General features: G+C 45.8%; 1 protein-coding gene across 2 annotated transcripts in view; it reads left to right on the forward strand.

Moving 5' to 3' along the window:
• The first annotated feature begins 7990 nt into the window (after positions 1–7990).
• The window catches only part of chdh (choline dehydrogenase), a 43348-nt gene continuing 35817 nt past the window's right edge, over positions 7991–15521 (forward strand). For both annotated transcript variants that reach the window (XM_078209624.1, XM_078209625.1), the window contains exon 1: positions 7991–8068. The gene's annotated coding sequence lies outside the window, so the exon portion shown is untranslated. The remainder of the gene's footprint in view (positions 8069–15521) is intronic.

The raw sequence follows: 15521 nt of genomic DNA on the forward strand, positions 1-15521 counted from the left end.
TAAGTAAGCTGGTTGAAAGTATCTGAGAATTAACAGGTACAACATCCTGCCCTGGTTTGATCTACCAAAATGCATCAGCTCACATTCATTTAAAGTAAAATTCTATCTGCCATTCGTCAGCCACTGGCCCAATTGATCACGATCTCTGTTTCAATTCTCGATAACAAAAGAACAAAGAACAAAGAACAATACAGCACAGGAACAGGCCCTTCGGCCCTCCAAGCCTGTGCCGCTCATGTGCCCAACTAGACCATTCGTTTGTATCCCTCTATTCCCAGTCTGTTCATGTGGCTATCTAGATAAGTCTTAAATGATCCCAGTGTGTCCGCCTCAATCACCTTGCTTGGCAGTGCATTCCAGGCCCCCACCACCCTCTGTGTAAAATACGTCCCCCTGACATCTGTGTTGAACCTTGCCCCCCGAACCTTGAACCCGTGACCCCTTGTGTTCGTCACCTCCGACCTGGGAAAAAGCTTCCCACTGTTCACCCTATCTACACCCTTCATAATTTTATACACCTCTATTAGGTCGCCCCTCATCCTCCATCTTTCCAGGGAGAACAACCCCAGTTTACCCAATCTCTCCTCATAGCTAAGACCTTCCATACCAGGCAACATCCTGGTAAACCTTTTCTGTACTCTCTCCAAAGCCTCCACGTCCTTCTGGTAATGTGGCGACCAGAACTGGACGCAGTATTCCAAATGTGGCCTAACCAACGTTCTATGCAGCTGCAACATCATATGCCAACTTTTATATTCTATGCCCCATCCAATAAAGGCAAACATGCCATATGCCTTCTTGACCACCCTCTCCACCTGTGCTGCCACCTTTAAGGATCTGTGGACTTGTACACCCAGGTCCCTCTGTGTGTCTATACTCCTGATGGTTCTGCCATTTATTGTATAGCTCCCCCTTACATTAGATCTACCGAAATGCATCACTTCGCATTTATCTGGATTAAATTCCATCTGCCATTTCTCCGCCCAATGTTCCAGCCTATCTATATCCTGCTGTATTCTCTGACAATGTTCATCACTATCCACAACTCCAGCAATCCTTGTGTCGTCCGCAAACTTACTGATCACACCAGCTACATCTTCCTCCAAATCATTTATATATATCACAAACAGCAGAGGTCCCAGTAGAGAGCCCTGCAGAACACCACTAGTCACAGACCTCCAACCGGAAAAAGACCCCTCCACTGTTACCCTCTGTCTTCTATGGCTAAGCCAGTTCTCCACCCATCTAGCTAGCTCACCTTTTATCCCGTGAGATTTAACCTTTTGCACCAGCCTGCCATGAGGGACCTTGTCAAACGCTTTACTAAAATCCATATAGACGACATCCACGGCCCTTCCCTCGTCAATCGTTTTTGTCACCTCCTCAAAAAACTCAACCAAATTTGTGAGGCATGACCTCCCTCATACAAAACCATGCTGTCTATCGCTAATGAGATTATTCAGTTCTAAATGCACATATATCCTATCTCTAAGAATCTTTTCCAACAATTTCCCTACCACGGACGTCAAGCTCACCGACCTATAATTACCCGGGTTATCCTTGCTACCCTTCTTAAATAACGGGACCACATTTGCTATCCTCCAATCCTCTGGGACCTCACCTGTGTCCAGTGAAGAGACAAAGATTTCTGTTAGAGGCCCAGCAATTTCATCTCTTGCCTCCCTGAGGAGTCTAGGATAGATGCCATCTGGCCCTGGGAATTTGTCTGTCTTAATGTTTCCTAAAAAACCTAACACTTCCTCCCTTGTAATTGAGATTTTTTCTAACGGGTCAACACATCTCTCTGAGGCACTACCAGTCAACATGTCCCTCTCCTTTGTGAATACTGATGCAAAGTATTCGTTTACGATCTCTCCTACTTCCTTTGGTTCTAAGCATAATTCCCCTCCTATGTCCCTGAGAGGTCCGATTCTTTCCCTAACAACCCTCTTGTTCCTAATGTATGTCTAAAATGCCTTAGGATTCTCCTTAATCCTACCTGCCAAGGACATTTCGTGACCCCTTTTTTCCCTTCTAACTCCCTGTTTGAGTTCTTTTCTACTTTCTCTGTATTCCTACAGTGCTCCATCTGTTTTTAGCTGCCTGGACCTCATGTATGCCTCTTTTTTCTTTTTGATGAGACCCACAATTTCACTGGTTATCCACAGCGCCCAAATCCTACCTTTCCTATCCTTCCTCTTTACAGGCACATGCCTGTCCTGCAGTCCTATCAACTGCTCCTTAAAAGACTCCCACATGCCAGATGTAGATTTACCCTCGAACAGCCTCTCCCAATCAACAGCCACCAAATCCTGCCTAATCTGGCTGTAGTTAGCCTTCCCCCAATTCAGCACCTTACCCATAGGACAACACTCATCTTTTTCCATTACTATCCTAATGTTTAAAGAATTGTGGTCACTATTTGCCACATGTTCCCTTACTGAAACTTTGATGATCTGACCGGGCTCATTCCCCAGTACTAGGTCCAGTATAGCCCCCTTTCTAGTTGGACTGTCAACATATTGTTCCAAAGAACCTTCCTGTACGCATTTTATAAATTCTTCCCCGTCCAGGCCCCCAGCCCTAAGCAATTTCCAGTCTATACAAGGGAAATTAAAGTCTCCCACTACAACAACCCTATTTTTTCTGCACCTGTCCAGAATCTCCTTACATATCCGTTCCTCAACTTCCCGTGGGCTGTTGGGAGGCCTGTAGTATACCCCCAGCATAGTGGCTGCGCCCTTCCTGTTTCTGAGCTCCACCCACAGTGACTCATTACCTGACCCTTCCAAATTGTCCACCCTCTGTACCGCTGTAATATGCTCCCTAACCAGCATTGCTACTCCCCCATCTCTCCTAGCCCCTTCTCTGACTCACCTAAAACACTTATACCCCGGAATATTCAGCTGCCAATCCTTTCCTTTTAACCAAGTCTCCGTCACTGCAACCACATCCAAGTTCCGCGCAAGCATTAAGGCTCTAAGCTCGTCTGTCTTGCCCGTGACGCTCCTTGCATTGAAGCAAATGCTCCAGGCCCACTGAGGTCATCCTCCTCCAGAATGCTCTTCCTCTTAGATAGCCTTGTCTTGGCCCCAACCTCGTCCCCAGCCTCTATGCTTATTGACCTATTGTTCTGATCCCCACCCCCCTGCCACATTAGTTTAAACCCACCCGAACCACACTAGCAAAACTCCCAGCTAGGATATTCGTGCCCCTCCAGTTTAGGTGTAACCCGTCCTTCTTGTACAGGTGCCATCCTCTCTTGAAGACTTCCCAGTGATCCACAAATTTGAAACCCTCCCTCCTGCACCAGTCCTTTAGCCACACGTTCAGCTGTACAATCCCCCTGTTCTGAGCCTCACTAGCTTGTGGCACTAGGAGTAGTCCAGAGATCGCTACCCTAGAGGCCCTGCTTTTCAGCCTACTACCCAACTCCCTGAATTGCTCTCTCAGGACCTCCCTGCTCTTTCTGCCTACGTCTTTTGCACCAATGTGGACAATGACGTCTGTCTGGTTACCCGCCCCTTTTAGGATGCTTTCTACCCGCTCAGAGACATCCAGGACCCCGGCACCAGGGAGGCAGGCTACCATCCTGGAGTCTCGTTCGCGCCCACAAAACCGCCTGTCTGTGCCTCTATTGCATCCTCCACTACTATTGCTCTCCTAATCCCCCTCTTTCCCTTCTGAGCCACAGAGCCCTATTCCGTGCCAGTGACCTGATCACCGTGGCTTACCCCTGGAGGGTCATACCCCCCCACAGTATCCAAAACGATATACTTATTTTGGAGGGGGACAACCACAGGGGATCCCATCACTGACTGCTCTCTCCCCTCCTCTCTCCTTCACTGTCCACTATGCCACCAATCTTGGTGTCATCTGCAAGCTTACTAACCATGCTTCCCAAATTCTCATCCAAATCATTAATATAAATGACAAATAACAGTGAACCCAGCACTGATCCCTGAGGCACACCGCTGGTCACAGGCCTCCAATTTGAAAAACAATGTTTTACAATACCCTCTTCTGTCATCAAGCCAATTTTGTATCTAATTGGCCACCTCACCCTGGATCCTGTGCGATTTAACCTTATGCAACAACCTACCATGCGGTATCCTGTCAAGGGCCTTGCTAAAGTCCATGTAGACAACGTTGATTGCACAGCCCTCATCTATCTTCTTGGTTACCCCTTCAAAAAACTCAATCAAATTCGTGAGACATGATTTTCCACTCGCAAAACCATACTAACTCCCTAATCAATCCTTGCCTCTCTAAATGCCTGTCGATCCTGTCTCTCAGCATACCTTCTAACAACTTACCTATGATGGACGTTAGGCTCACCGGCCTGTAGTTCCCAGGCTTTTCCCTGCAGCCCTTCTTAAACAAAGCACAACATTTGCCACCCTCCAATCTTCAGGCATCTCACCTGTGGCTGTCGATGATTCAAATATCTCAGCTAGGGGTCCTGCAATTTTCTCTCTAGCCTCCCACAACATTTTGGGATACACTTCATCAGGTCCTGAGGATTTATCTACCTTGATGCACTTTAAGACTTCCAGCACCTCCTTCTCTATAATACGTACACTCCACAAAACATCACTATTTATTTCCCCAAGTTCCCTAACATCCATGCTTTTCTCAACAGTAAATACTGATGAGAAATATTCATTTAGGATCTCATCCATCCCTCATGGCTCTGCACATGGATGATCTTGTTGATCCTTAAGAGGCCCCATTCTCTCCTTAGTTATTCTTTTGCCCTTTATGTATTTGTAGAAGCTTTTTGGATTTGCCTTTGCCTTATTTGCCAAAGCAATCTCGTGTCCCCTTTTTGCCCTCCTGATTTCTCTCTTAACTCTACTCTGACACCCTCTATACTCTTCAAGGGATCCACTTGATCCCAGCTGCCTATGCATGTCATATGCCTCCTTCTTCTTCTTGACCAGGGGCTCAATATCCTGAGTCATCCAGGGTTCCCTATTCTATCACCCTTGCCCTTCATTCTAAGAGGAATGTACTTACCCTGAATCCTGTTTAACACACGTTTGAAAGCCTCCCATTTACCAACCATCCCTTTGCCTGCCAACAGACTCACCCAATCAACTTTTGAAAGTTCCTGTCGACTACCATCAAAATTGGCCTTGCCCCAATTTAGAATTTTAACGTTTGGGCCAAACGTACCATTCTCATAGCTATCTTAAAATTAATGGAATTATGGTCACTGGTGCCAACCTGATCCCTCACTAACACTTCTGTCACCTGCCCTTCCTTATTTCCCAAGAGGAGGTCAAGTTTTACACCCTCTCTAGTCGGGCCATCCACATACTGAATGAGAAATTCCTCCTGAATACACTCAACCAATTTCTCTCCATCTAAGCCTCTAATGCTATGGCTGTCCCAGTTAATGTTGGGAAAGTTAAAGTCCCCTACTATTACCATTCTATTTTTCTTGCAACTATCTGTAATCTCCTTTCATATTTGCTCCTCAATTACCCATTGACTATTTGGGGGTCTATAGTACAATCCTATCAAAGTGATCTCCCCTTTTTACTTTTCAGTTTTACCCATATAGACTCAGTGGGCCTTGGATATATCCCCTCTCAGTACTGCTGTGATGTTCTCCCTAATTAAAATTGCAACTCCCCTCCTCTCTTACATCCTGTTCTATCCTTCCTATAGCATCTGAACCCTGGAACATTGAGCTGCCAGTCCTGTCCCTCCCTTAACCATGTTTCAGTAATAGCTATAATATCCCAGTCCCGCATACCCACCCATGCCCTGAGCTCATCTGCCTTGCCCGTCAGGCCTCTTACATTGAAATAAATGCAATTAAATCTAGACTTTCCTTGCTCTCTGCCCTGCTCTTGCCCGACCTGTCTAGTACTAGGATTACAGACACTGCCTTTACTATTTAACATGCTCTCTTTAACTTCCGTGCTGTCCTCAGCCTTCTCTTCTTTCTCCCCACTGCTTTGGGTCCCACTCCCTGCCAACCTAGTTTAAACCCTCCCGAGTGGCTCTAGCTAATCTCCCTGCCAGGATATTAGTCCCCCTCCAGTTCAGGTGTAACCTGTCCCTCTTGAACGAGTCACCCCTGCCCCAGAAGAGATCCCAATGATCCATAAATCTAAATCCCTGCCTCCTGCACCAACTCTCAAGCCATGCATTCATCTGCTTAATCTTCCTATCCCTATTCTCGCTAGCATGTGGCATTGGCAGTAGTCCAGAAATCACTACCCTCAAGGTCCTGCACTTTACCTTTCTCCCTAACTCTCTCATCCTTTTTCCTACCTATGTCGGTGGTACCAATGTGTACAACAACCTCTGGCTGCTCACCCTCCCTCTTAAGAATGACCTGCAACCGCTCAAAGGTGTCCTTGACCGTGGCACCAGAGAGGCACCATCCTGGAGTCTCGATCATGGCCGCAGAAACGCCTGTCTGTGCCTCTAACTAGCGAGTCCCCTATTACTACTACTCGCTTGCTCTTTGCCCAATTTGTCATTTGTTTCACTCAATCTTACACTTAATATAACCTTCCGTATTCACAACTAATAAATGTATTTATTCTTCATCAAGTGTATGCCATCTCAGTTTTAAGCACCATCAATAAAACTAAGATTGCATTCCATTGAAAAGTAGGTTTTAATTAAAACGTAATAGAAAACTCTCTCAACAAGTTATTTTTCTTTGTTATTTCTTTGACTGTATTTTCCCCTTTTCTTCATGTCATTTTTTCTTTTCTTTCTGATTCTCTATCTTTCTCTTCTCTAGTTGTTAGGTAGCACGGTGGCACAGTGGTTAGCACTGCTGCCTCTCAGCACCAGGGACCTGGTTTAGATTCCCGGTCGGGTTACTCTCTGTGCAGAGTGTGCACATTTTCCCCGTGTCTGCGTGGGTTTCCTCCGAGTGCTCCGGTTTCCTCCCACACTCTGAAAGACCTGCTGGTTAGAAGCATTGGCCATGCTAAATTCTCCCTCAGTGTACCCAAATAGGTGTCAGAGTGTGGCGACTTAGGTATTTTCACAGTAACTTCGTTGCAGTGTTAATGTAAGCCTCCTTGTGACACTAATAAATAAACTTTATACTATATGCTAACCATTCTGGTTGTGGCCAGTCTGTACTTGGAGCTGTTCTCTCCCAGTCAATGAGGGAGGCCCCTGTGGGGTTTTCATTTGAAGCTTGCAGCCATGCTGCGGGGTGCTGGGAAAGACACTAATGGCCACCCTGACTCATTTTCATTTATTCCTGCTTCCCACAGAAAGGGAATAAATTCCTAAAAGGAAAACTCGGGATTTAACGGCACTGTGCAGGGAATGAAAAGGTCCCGGCGGCCGGACAGAGGAGAATCGGTCGGGCGGTGGGTGGTGGAGATCTGTTCCGATAGATCTACCTCTTATGACTGTAACACGACACTCTGCACCCTCTCCTTTCCTTCTCTAAGTACGGCGACACGATGGCACAGTGGTTAGCACTGCTACCTCACTGCTCCAGGAACCCAGGTTCGATTCCCAGCTTGGGTCACTGTCTGTGCGGAGTCTGCACCTTCCCCCTGTGTCTGCGTGGGTTTTCTCCGGGTGCTCCGGTTTCCTCCCACAGTCCAAAAATGTGCGTGTCAGGTTGATTGGCCATGTTAAATTGCCCCTTAGTGTCCCGGGATGTGTAGGTTAGGGGGTTAAGGGGATTAGCGGGGTAAATGTTTGGGGTTATGGGAATAGGGCATTGTTGTCAGTGCAGACTCGATGGGCCAAACGGCCTCCTTCTGCACTGTAGGGATTCTATGAAGTACGGTACGCTTTGTCTGTAAACCGCACAAGAAACAACACTTTTCACTGGACTAATACAAGGTGACAATAATAAATCAAATCAAATTTCCGCTCAGGGTAGGCCAGGCGCTGTCATTGTGCAGCAGTCCGGTCCGTGGATCCAGCTCCGCACTTTACCAGCCGCCCGGCCCTCCGGCCGCAGGATCCCGATCCGTTCCCGGGGCTGATCCACTCCGGGCTGCTCCCTCTCCCCAAGGAGCTGGTGGCAAATGAAGTGGAGGGGCCTCGGTTGTCAGAGATCAGGGGGGTAAGTGGAGAGGTTAACCTTACCCCTGCCCCCCTCAGGTGGCGGGCGGGGACTCTGAACCATCGCGGGGGCGGGATTTCTTTCTTCAGGATTGAGTGGGAATTCCCGAAATGGGATGGTGGGAGGGGGCAGAGCTGAGGGTGGGCTCCGTTACTCAGGTGACACAGGCCCCGACTGTCCCCCCGCAGTGGGGGAGGAGAGGCCAGGAGAGAGGGAAGGAAGGAGAGTGGGAGAGAGGAAGAGAGGGAAGGAAGGAAAGAGAGAGGGAAGGAGGGAAGAAAGAAGAAGCTCCAACTTGCTGGGGAAAGGCTGCAACATTTATCTTCCTTGGCGAGCTCCCTGTTGCTTTTAGACAAAAAGGAAGTAAGAGGTCTGCATTCCTGAAGGGGGTGGGGACACAGGGCAACCCTGAAGCTCAGGAAGTACCACATACAGTGAGCTTTTCCAGGATCTGCTTCTGGCAAGCCCTGTCTAGCTCTGGCCGGACCTGGACCTGGGGCAGACCTGGATCTCTCAACAAAGTTTAAGTCTATTTATTAGTGTCACAAGTAGGCTTACATTAACATTGCAATGAAGCAACTGTGAAAATCCCCTAGTTGCCACACTCCGGGTGGGTGGCACAGTGGTCAGCACTGCTGCCTCACAGCGTCAGGGACCCTGGGTTCGATTTCTGGCTTGGGTCACTGCCTGTACGGAATCTGCACGTTCTCCCCGCGTCTGCGTGGGTTTCCTCTGGGTGCTCCGGTTTCCTCCCACGTTCCGAAAGATGTGCTGATTAGGTGCATTGGCCATGCTAAATTCTCCCTCAGTGAGTGACAAGTGCACATATTCTTTGATAGTGGTGCTTTCTTGTTAGCACCTTTCATATCAATGTTTGAACATACAAATTAGGAGCAGGAGTCGGTTACTTGGGCCCTCGAGCCTGCTCTGTCATTCAATAATATCATGGCTGATCTGATTGTCACGTCAACTCCACATTCCCGCTTACCCCCGCTAACCTTTCAACCACTTGCTTATCAAAAATCTATGTACCTCTGCCTTAAAACATATTCAAAGTCTCTGCTTCGACTGCCTTTTAAGAGAGTCCCAAAGACGTGTGCTTCTAAGAGAAAATATTTTTCCTCATCCCTGCCTTAGATCAATGACCGCTTATCTTTAAACTTGTGAGCCCTAGTTCTAAATACTCTGAGAAATTCAGAGGACCTGGAAAAAGCACAACCACAGAATTACAGAATTGTTACAGTGCAGAAGGATTCAGCCTATTGTGTCTGCACCAACTGGCCAAGTGAGCACTATGACTCAGTGCCATTCTCCTGCACATTGTTTCTATTGCGATAATCATCTAATACCTTCTCGAGCGCCTCAACTGAACATGCCTCCACTACACTTCGAGGCAGTGCGTTCAAAGCTTGCACCACTGGGTGTGTGAAAAAGATTTTCGCACGCTGCATTTGCTTATTTTGCAAATCACTTTAAATCTGTGTCCTTTGTTCTCAATTCTTTTGTTCTCAATTCTTTTGTGTGTGTGGGAGCATTTTCTTTGGTAAAGACAGGTGTAAGTATTCATTTAAACCATGCCCAATGCGTAAATCCCCTTTTTGGTCCCTGATCGGCCCTACTCCCTTTATCAACCTTTTACTATTTTTGTACCTTTTGAAGACCTTGGAATTCCTATTCATGTTGGCTGCCAGTCTTTTCTCATTCCTCTTAGCTTCTTCACCTCAGTCTGAACCTTCTGTATTCAGCTTGATGTTCAATTGTATTTTCCACATGACAGTTGACATAAGTACACTTTTTCTTTTTTATCTTAGTTTCTATCTCCTTTTTCATCCAGGGAGCTCTAAATTTATTGCACGGTGGTACAGTGGTTAGCACTGCTGCCTCAGAGCGCCAGGGACCCGGTTCGATTCCCGGCTTGGGTCACTGTCTGTGCAGAGTTTGCACGTTCTCCCCGTGTCTGTGTGGGATTCCTCTGGGTGTTCCGATTTCCTTCCACAGTCTGAAAGACGTGCTGGTTAGGTGCCAAACAGGCGCCTGACTGTGGCGACTAGGGGAATTTCACAGTAACTTCATTGCAACGTTAATGTAAGCATTACTTGTGACCAATAAGTAAACTTTAAACTTTACTTTTTTTCCCTTTTCAGGTAATATACCTTTACTGTGCCCAAACCATTTCTTCTTTGAAGGTAGCCCATTGTTCATCTACAGTTTTTCCCACCAACCTGTGGTTCTGTCCGATCAGGCTCCATTGAAGGATGCCCTCCCCTGGTTAATTATTCTTGCTCTGGGTTGCCCATTGTCTGTCCTTACTGTCATTCTAAACCTTATGATGTCATGATCACTGTCTCTGAAATGTTCCCCTACTGGTGCTTGATCTACTTGGTCCACCTCATTTCCAAGAATCAAGTCGAGTAGTGAGTTACTATCGCAGATGGGTGATGGAAAACAGAGGTGGGAGGAATTTTGATTCTACTCAGTTTGACAAGGTTCATGGGGGAGGCACAACACTAATGTAGACCACTGGGTGAATAGCCAGTTTTTGTGCTGGGAATTCTGTATAATTCTATGTAAGTTACATTCAGATTTCCATCATTATCCAACAGTAATAAAAGAAACTTTTTTTAAACCATTTACTCCGAGGAAAGGCCCCAGTTTACACTTATCTGTTTACTGACTGTTGCTATTTTAGTGCTGCTCCCACTTGTCATGTAGCTGTTGCTCATGGCTCTGCAGGAAATTGTGTGCCCCAAATCCCATTCCCCAGTTTTCAAGAATCATAGAATCCCTTAAGTGCAGGAGGTGGGCATTCGGCCCATTGAGTCAGCACTGACTCTCCAATGGAGCGCACGGTGGTTAGCACTGCTGCCTCACAACACCTGGAACCCGGGTTCGATTCCCGGCTCTGATCATTGTCTGTGCAGAGTCTGCACGTTCTCCCCATGTCTGCGCCGGTTTCCTCCGGGTGCTCCGGTTTCCTCCCACAGTCCGAAAGATGTGCTGATTAGGTGCATTGGCTATGCTAAATTCTCCCTCAGTGTCCCCGAACAGGCGTCGGAGTGTGGCGACTGGGGGATTTTCACAGTAACTTCATTATGGTGTTAATGTAAGCCCACTTGTGACACTAATAAATAAACTTTAAACCTCATCTTATCCAGGCCGTATCCCTGATCTCAGTTTTCTCTCATGATCAACAATCAAAAGATTGTTTCTTAAAGACTTGGTTAGTTGTAAGTATTCGCATTCCAACCATTATTCATGTAAATTGAGTTTGTGTCTTTATATGCCCTGTTTGTGAACAGAATTCCCACTCACCTGAAGAAGGGGCTTGGAGCTCCGAAAGCTTGTGTGGTTTTTGCTACCAAATAAACCTGTTGGACTTTAACCTGGTGTTGTTAAACTTCTTACTGTTTTCTACTTTGGCCACAGCTAGCCTCTTCTATAATCTATTTGTATTGTATTCAATTTCTCTGCTACTGTCTCCTGTCGGCACGGTAGCACAGTGGTTAGCACTGCTGCTTCACAGCTCCAGGGACCTGGGTTCGATTCCCGGCTTGGGTCACTGTCTGTGTGGAGTTTGCACATTCTCCTCGTGTCTGCGTGGGTTTCCTCCGGGTGCTCCGGTTTCCTCCCACAGTCCAAAGATGTGCGGGTTAGGTTGATTGGCCATGCTAAAAATTGCCCTTAGTGTCCTGGGATGCGTAGGTTAGACGGATTGGTGGGTAAATGTGTAGGGATATGGGGGTAGGGCCTGGGTGGGATTGTGGTCGGTGCAGACTCGATGGGCCAAATGGCCTCTTTCTGTGCTGTAGGGTTTCTAAGATTTCTACTGTGACAATTGTAGCATCTTCTTTATTGAAGACAGACACAAGGTACTCATTTAGGACTGTAGGTAGCCATGTCCTCTGTTTTCACTAGATCCCCTTGGTGACTGTACCCGTAACTAGCTATTTACTATATGTTTATAAAATACTTTTGGGTTCCCCTTTAGATACCTGCTAATGCAATCTGATAAATTCTCTTTGTTCTTATTTCCTTTTTCACTTTGTCCCCTACTTTTTGGAATAAGTTTGGTTCTCTGCTGAATTATGAATCTGACATTTATCATAAATCACTTTTCTGTTTCATTTTAATCTTTATCTCTTCAATCACCAGTGAACTCTGATTTTGGATGTATTTCCTTTCTGTCTCATGGGAACTTGTGAATCACCACTTTTACAAATGACACAAAAATTGGTGGTGTTGTAACTCCAACACCACCAGGCGAGGAGGAAAGCCTCAGATTACAGGATGATATAAACGGGCTGGTCAGATGCGCAGAACACTAGCAAATGGAATTTAACCCTGAAAAGTATGACCTGATGCATTTTGAGAGGACTACCAAGGCAAGGGAATACATAATGAATGATAGGATGTTAGGAAGTATAGAGCACCAGAGGGACATTGAGGTGCATGTCCAAAGGCAGCTGGACAGGTAGATAAGGTAGTTAAGAAGGCATATAAGATACTTGCCTTTATTAGCCGAGGCATCGAATATAAGAGCAGGGAGGTTATGATGGCGCTATAATAAAATGCTCGTTAGGCCACAGCAAGAGTAGCGTGTGTAGCTGTGGTTGCCACACCATAGGAAGAATGTGATTACATGGGAAAGGGTGCAGAGGAGATTTGGCAGGATGTTGCCTGGGCTGGAACATTTCAGCTATGAAGAGAGACTGGTTAGGTTGGTTTGTTTTCCTTAAGTAAGAGTTTTAACAACACCAGGTTAAAGTCCAACAGGTTTATTTGGTAGCAAATGCCATTGGCTACCAAATAAACCTGTTGGACTTTAACCTGGTGTTGTTAAAGCTCTTACTGTGTTTACCCCAGTCCAGCGCCGGCATCTCCACATCTTGTTTTCCTTAAAGCAGGGAATGCTGATTGAGGTGTACAAAATTATGAGGGGCATCGATAGGAAGAAACTTTTCCCCTTAGTGAAAGTGCAAATAACCAGGAGGCATATATTTAAGGTAAGGGGCAGGATATTTAGAGAGGATTTGTGGAAAAACCTTTTCACCCAAAGAGTGGTGGGAATCTGGAACTCTCGGCCTGAATGAAAGGATGGTGGTGAAAACCCTCACAACATTTAAGAAGCATTTAGATGAATACTTGAAACACCATAGCATACCAGCCTATGGACTAAGTAACGGATTAGAATAGGTAGGTGCTTCATGGCTGGCACAGACATGATGGGCTGAAGGGCCTCTTTCTGTGCTGTAAAAGTCTGACTCCATTTTACCTGTCAATCTTTGACTCAGACCTACCTGGGCCAGATTCCGTTTTCGACTCCCTGAAATTATCTTCCACTGTTGAGGATTTCACAAGATGTTTCCCAGTTCCTACCTGTATCTATCTACTCTAAACCTAATGATATTATAATTACTGTTTCCTAAATTTTCACCCACTTCACTCCCCAGAACTGAACACAGCATTTCTTCAGTAAAGGTACTGATGGAGAAAGTTTTCTGATGCATATTTCAGAAATGTATTTCCCTCTTTCTTGGGCAGCATGGTGGTTAGCACTGCTGCCTCATAGCTCCAGGGACCTGCATTCAATTCCAGCCTTGGATGACGGGAGTTTGCATATTTTACTCGTGTCTGCGTGTGTTTTCTCTGGGTGCTTTGGTTTCCTCCCACAGTCCAAAGATGTTACAGTTTAGGTGATTGGCTATGCTAAATTGCCCCTTAGTCTCCCAAGATGCATAGGTTAGATGGATTAGTCATGGGAACTGTGTGGGTTACAGGGATAGGGCCAGTGTAAGACGCTCTGTCGGAGTTGGTGTAGACTTGATGGGCCGAATGGCCTCTTCTGCACAATAGGGATTCTACAATTGATGATTCTTTCCCCCTTCAGTGTTATTTTCCCCAGTATATATTTGAATAATTTGAAGTTGTCCCCATTATCATTACTCTAAATCTCATCTTTCAGCTATTTGCTGCTGTCTCCTTCCCACTATTTGCTAATCTGTAAAATATATCCAGCATTCTAATTCTTTATCTATTGGTCCTCAATTGTAATCAAATATGTTCTTTGAACTGTAAAGTACAGTTCTTTCTAGTGCTGTATGATATCTTTATTACTGGCACTCCCCCCACTTATTCTTCCTTCCCTATCTTGCCTGAATACATTGTAAGAAGTCTCATAACACCAGGTTAAAGTACAACAGGTTTATTTGGTAGCAAATACCATAAGCTTTCGGAGTGCTGCTCCTTCGTCAGATGGAGTGGAAATGTGCTCTCAAACAGGGCACAGAGACACATAAATCAAGTTACAGAGTACTAATTAGAATGCGAATCCCTGCAGCCAGCCAGGTCTTAAAGATACAGACAATGTGGGTGGAGGGAGCATTGAACGAAGGAGCAGCGCTCCGAAAGCTTATGGTATTTGCTACCAAATAAACCTGTTGGACTTTAACCTGGTGTTGTGAGACTTCTTACTGTGTTCACCCCAGTCCAACGCCGGCATCTCCACATCATGAATACATTGTAGCCAGGATTATTAATTGCCTGCCAAGGCTGTTATTGCTGCTGTATCGTAGTTCCACGTGACTGCTAGTTCAACATTATTTACTATACTCCATGCATATGCACTCCAAACCCATCTTAGTCTGTCTTGTATTTCCTACTGTCTTTACCACTTTTGGTTCTAATGTTACCCACACCTGAACATGCACCAATTCCCATTCACCCTTAACTCACTGACCTACACTGGCTCTCAGTTAAGCAAAAGCTCTATTTTAAAACTCCCATCCTTGATTTCAAATTCCTTCCTATTTCTGTACCTTCTCCAACCCTCTGAGATTCCAGTGCTGCTCCAAGTTTGGCTTCTTGCACAATTCTGATGTTAAATGCTCCACAATTGGCAGCAGCTGCTGTGTCTTCAGCTGCCAAGGCCTGTAACTCTGGAATTGCCTCCAATCTCTCTCTCACTCCCTTAAGACACTCCTTAATACCTGCCTCTCTCATATCTTCATGTGGTTTTGTGTCAAATTTTGTTTGCTAGCTCTCCTGTGAATTGTCTGAGATCCTTTCATTGTGTAAAGGTGGAAAATAATTTGAAATTGTTGCTGTATTTATATCAGAATTTTAATCAATGCAATTCAGATCCCTTTAATGCTTGTATCCTGTTGGATCTAATTAATCACTGATTAATATCTTTACTCATTGGTTTAAATTACTGAGCACCTCCTTCACCCTCCGCACAAATTTCCAATCATCAGGTATTTCTTTCGACACCAATCAAGTAAACGAACTCAAATTAACTTAGGGACAAAGTAAAAGGGGCGGCTCCCCAAAAGGAAGGGGGGGAACAGCCCGAACCAAAATCAAAGTCGAAAGGAAACTTAAAACGTCAAACCAAAAGGTGATTATCGGGGTCGATAATACACCCCAGCCCCTGCGGCGCCCAGCGGTCGCGGAA

Source organism: Mustelus asterias, chromosome 3 (assembly GCF_964213995.1).
Source record: "Mustelus asterias chromosome 3, sMusAst1.hap1.1, whole genome shotgun sequence".
Taxonomy (NCBI): Eukaryota; Metazoa; Chordata; class Chondrichthyes; order Carcharhiniformes; family Triakidae; genus Mustelus; species Mustelus asterias.